This window comes from Chenopodium quinoa, unplaced genomic scaffold (assembly GCF_001683475.1).
Source record: "Chenopodium quinoa cultivar QQ74 unplaced genomic scaffold, ASM168347v1, whole genome shotgun sequence".
NCBI lineage: Eukaryota > Viridiplantae > Streptophyta > Magnoliopsida > Caryophyllales > Amaranthaceae > Chenopodium > Chenopodium quinoa.
In genome coordinates, this window is record NW_018745684.1 from 4,827,968 (window position 1) to 4,833,723 (window position 5,756).

Consider the following 5,756-nt stretch of genomic DNA (forward strand, 5'->3'; position numbering starts at 1 on the left):
TAGATAGAAAATATTTAGATTTGAAAATTCTCCATTTTTATCTTTAGTTGACTTCAAGTCTTCTGCCCTCAAAAAAAAATAAAATAATGTCTTCTTAGGATGTTTGATAATGGGGTCCCTTAGACTTTTTCAAATTGGAAAATTCAGATTTTATTGTCCTTCACTATCACGGTAATAACTATTTGTAATAATGTGCTTTATCTCATATCTCATATGGAGCACTTCAAATCTTCTACGTGTTCAAATAAATCCATTTTGGAATTTTGGGTATGCGAGTTTGGGTTTTTTTTGGGGGAATTTATTGCCATTGTGGTATGGTCTAGTTCATAGGGTTGGTCAGGGCTTGTAGTTTATTTGTTGTTTCCTCATTCGATTTTTTCAGTCGAAGGAGTTTTAGAAGGTTATCTGTTGATATCCTTTGTTTTAATTAAGTTTTTAATTTAGTAATGAATTTTCATTCTATTGCCTTAAAAATACCTATTTTAAGAGGCGTGCCCAATTTCTCACATTTAGTTTTTCACGAAGGCACTTTTGTAAATATATTGCATTAAAAATGTATTGCTGAATTTAAAATAATATTTTTACTTGTGCAAATGTGTTGCCACATGCTGATAACGGCGTTAGAAGACCAAGCTATTCATCTTCTTCCTCCTATTTGCCCTTCATCTTCTTCATCTTTTGTCCTCCTATTCACCTTTGTTCCCCAATTTCGACTTTACTACCAACCACTAACATCAACATTTTCATTATCGACAATCCAACACTTATTACCATCGACACCGGCACCACATAGCTGCTGAATTAAGCGAATATATAACCTAATAAAAAAAATTGAGAAATAAATGGCATGATTAACCCTTAAGGGTAAGCGAGTTTTCCCTCCTCTAGTGATCTCTATTAAAGCTAAATTTTCCTTTGCTTGTGAGATTTCTCCATTAATGGTGAACCATGTAAATTAATTAAAGTTTATAATGACGACAAAGATGGAGTATTATATAATTTAATTTCTCCATTACTGGTGAAGCAACAAGAAAAACCAAGGAAAATAGGTAGTACTAGATTTAAGCTCGTGCGATGCACGGGTTTTATTAATAAACACGGTATATTTTGTAAATTGTTTATTTAAATAAATATATACAAACCAATTCTTGAAGGAAAATAGAAAGAAAATAAAATATGTGAAACTACATGTATTTGTTTAACACCAACTTCTTTTCAAATTGTGAACACGGTGAAAATATAATCATTAAACCCACCCCCTTGCAAAATTAACACTTATGACGATTGACTATGATCATCGTTCATCGAGTGGGACATTAGATGAGTTTATATAGGATTTAAAAAGTGAATTGCTAAACATCGCCCGCAAATCTCCACATAAAGCCCACAAATTTGAAATGAAATGACATTTTTGCCCTCAACATCAAAAACACACTTTTATCTTAAAACACATTGTTATGGCTAATAAACGGGAAGTGGCGGCACCGGAGGCGGGAGGCGGTTTCGCGGTGGAAGTAAACAAAGTCGCCGGATCGCGAAGGAGCCGTGGTGGCAGCGCCCCACCCAAGCGCCACAACCAAGGCTACTGGCGCTTGGCCAGGACGCCACCGCCACGGTGGCGGCGTCCACAGAAGACGCCACCGCCACGGTGGCGGCGTCCACAGAAGACGCCACCACCGTGGCTAAGGCGTCCTGCCCAGGCGCCGCCACCGTGGCGGTGGCGTCCTGGCCAGGCGCCAGTAGCCTTTTTTTTATTTTTTTTTTTCAATTTTTTTTTAATTTTTTTTTTCAATTTTTTTTTCCTATTTTTTTTTTAAAAAATGTATTTTGTTTTTTGGATTTTCTTTACAATTTTTTTCTTTATTATGTTTTTGTTTCCTAAATTTTTTTATTATTTTGGTTTTTTCTTTCTAATTTTGTTTATTTTTTGAATTTACTAAAGCATATTTTCAAAATAAATTAATATTTTTTTTTGTTTTTTTTAAAAAAATTTCAAATTTATCAAAATTCAAACAAAAAAAAAAAAACCAAAACGAAAAAAAAAATTTAAAAAAAAAATATACCGAGGAGATGGCGCCTGGCCAGGACGCCACCACCGTGGCTGGGGCGCCTGGCCAGGACGCCGCCACCATGGTAGTGGCGAACTTGCCAACCGCCACTGCCATGGTGGCGGCGTCCTGGCCAGGCGCCCCAGCCATGGTGGCGGCGTCCTAGCCAGGCGCCACCTCCACGGTGGCGGCGTCCCGGCCAGACGTTCGCCGCCAAAACTTGATTTTTAACCACTTCGGACCTCGTTTTCCGACGACGACGGCGGCTCTTTGGTGTCCCTCGACGATCCGGCGCTGTTCCACATTTTGGGTGAGAGAAAATTTCGTTTTAGGTTAAAATTAGAACAAGGGCAAAGTTGTAAAAATTTTATAAATTGTGGGCTTTATGTAGAAAAACGCGGGCGATGTTTAACAAGTCCCAAAAAATAGTTGTGATAAAGTTTATTATTAGATATGATAAATTTGTTAACATAGAACTTAATCTTTTAAACGAATAAATGATAATGGTGAACTTTTTTTTTTGCTAGTAATAGAGAAAGGATATATTTTTAATTTTAATCATTTTTTTGTATTTTTTAGAGAAAATTGATTATTTTTTTTATTGAACGTGATTTAATTTTTTTTAATTAATATTTTCTATAAAATATGTTATTGTAATCACTTTTCATACTTTCATTATTTTTTTAAATATCAATTACTCGTGAATTTCATTTTTTAAGTTTAATAGTATTTTTTTTTATATATACGAAGTAAAATAAATTATTTCTTTTCACTTAGATAAAATTTCCAATTTAAAAACATAGTATTTCATTTTTATAATAAATTTAAACCTTTAATTTTTGGTGCTTTAAAATAGCAATCTTATGTGATAATCCTACATGTTACGCTCTAAATATACTAAAGAGAAAGGATATATTTTTTAATTTTAATTATTTTTTTCCTATTTTTTGTATCTAATCCTGATTTTTTCTTTTTTTAGAGAAAACTATTTTTTTTTAATTGAACGTGATTTATTTTTTTTAATTAATATTTTCTATAAATTATTTAATTGTAATTACTTGTCATATTTTTATTATTTTATTTATCTAATCCAGTTTTTGTAAATATCACTTAAACGTGAATTTCATTTTTAAGTTCAATAGTATTTTTTTTATATATACAAAATAAAATAAATTATTTCTTTTCTCTTAGATAAAATTTCAATTTAAAAAGATAGTATTTTATTTTTATAATAAATTTAAACCTTTAATTTTAATCTTACATGACGCTTTAAAATAGCAATACTACGTTGCATAATCCTACACGTTACACTCTAAAAATACTAATCCTACGTGGCGCTCTAATAATTTAAAAAAAATAAAAATCCTAGGTGGCTCTCTAAAATCTTGGGAAAAAACTCCCCTTTATTAGATTTGCTCGTATGAAGTTTCTCCATTAATGACCTTTGTCTTTCTCGCTCCAATGCAAGAAGACTTCAACATTCAAACAACGCGTGTCGTCACTAGTAGAAAAATGTTATTGGGTGGCGGTTCAAAAACATACATGGGCGGCGGTTTTGAACCGCAGCCCATTCCAGCGCAGCCTAAAGCATAAAATATGGGCGGCGGTTCAAAACCGCAACCCCAATTTGATATGGGCAGCGGTTCTTGGTAAAACCGCAGCCCAAAATCAATAATGGTAAAACCGAAAAGCCATTTATGGGCAGCGGTTCGTGGTAAAACCGCAGCCCATATGTAAAAACAGCGCGAAATATTTTATAATTGGGCTGCGGTTTAGCACCATAACCGCCGCCCATAATTATATATTTTTCTTTTTATAATTTCTTAATATTGCCAAAATGATTTAAAATAATAATATTTCCTGTTATGTTTCCTGTCCCTGCAATGTAATCCTGTCCGTGTTATTATATAAACCTCAATATATTATACACTTGGTAAAATTGGTTACATAATTCTAAAAAAGGACATAAACATACAACACAAATTCAAATTTACCATAAGTTACAATAAACTACAACCATATATATAGCATCATAAATAATCGTTTATACTTGCTATGGAATTGTTCTACATACAATCAAAAGTAACATAAGATGCCCACATGTTGCGAATGTCGTTGATTTCCTTGGCTGTGAAGGGCCCTTCTCTTTGAAGCTTCTTGCAAACCTTGGAAACAAAGAAGTTCAAACAAATTAATAGTGTTTGATAGTTTAATGGACAAAGAAAAGGCAATTTAAACGAGTTCTAGTTAAAAAAATCCTAAAATTGGCAATTCAAGTCATTTTTTGGGGTTTACTTGCCTAATTCTTACATATCAATTCATTTCAACCTAGTTTTCACTTGTACATGCCTAAATCACATAGTTAATAGTGTTTGATGGTTTCAAGGACCAAAAAACCCAATATAAACGAGTTCTAGCTCAAAAAATCCAAAAATAGGCCTTTTAAGTCTTTTGTTGGGGTTTACTTGCCTAATTCTTACATATCAATTCATTTCAACCTAGTTTTCACTTGTACATGCCTAAATCACATAGTTAATAGTGTTTGATGGTTTCATGGTTTCACGGCCTGTTTACAACGAAATACATACCTCATCAAGATCTTTAACCTCTTCATAAGTGTTGGTTATCTCATACATGAAGCGGCACACGTAGAGGGCACAATCAACTCCATTGTCTTGTTGCGCACACTAACATAGGAAAAAGTCATCATGTCATATCCATATGTTTTCAGAAACAATAACACAATATATCACATACATTGTTAACAAAGGAAAAAATGACTTCAAACCAAAATCAGTGTTTAGAGTATTAATTACCATTGGAGATATCCACTTAGGACCTTCAGGAGCTCGAATGTTTATCCTTTTCATAACGCTATAGTCAAAACCACATGTAAACTATATGTCAGAATATAAACTTTCGATCAGTGAAATGAAAACAATCTATACTACGAAGGGGTTTTATAATTACTTCTTCAATATGTTCTTGAAAAGCAACTTCCGTGAACTTGACACTCGAGCTGAGTCAAATTGGTAGATTGTGTTATTTGAAACACAAATCACCAATAGGCTCCAATGTGAACTACAACATTGATAAAATACATATCAGCTTATATTGACATATATACTTAAAAAGCTACAATGTTATCACATGTTTTGACTTACTCCTCAAAACATGGGGCGAACATAAACTTGTCTCCTGATCGACGTGATTCTGTAATACCCCTTTGAGTGTATTCTTTGACCTCAGCAGGATTGCCCAAGATTTTAGGTGCAGCGATTTGTTCGGGGCATAACCATCCAACTTTAGGATGAGACTTGCTACTACTGCTCATCTGGTCCTGTAGTGACCTGCATATTGGAAGTGTGATTAAATTTTTGGTCGAAGACAAAACAATAATAAATGTTCGAATTGTGTACATCAAATTACCTCATAAAAACTTGAACGATGGAAATATTAAGCACTGCACCTTCGAGGAATTCTTTGATATCCTCTCTTACAAGTGGTATGGTGACATCCTCATCATAGTGGAACATAGCCTTAGGCAGTGGCACATGAATAATTTCATCAGTAGGCAAATCACCTACAGTCAAGTGTAGGAATGCACACTCCTTCGACAGTGAGTTATGGAGAAAGTCATCTATTAGTGGTGCAGCTATCAACTTAGATGCTCTTGACTGGGAAGAGTGGTTCTTCGACCCTTGATCA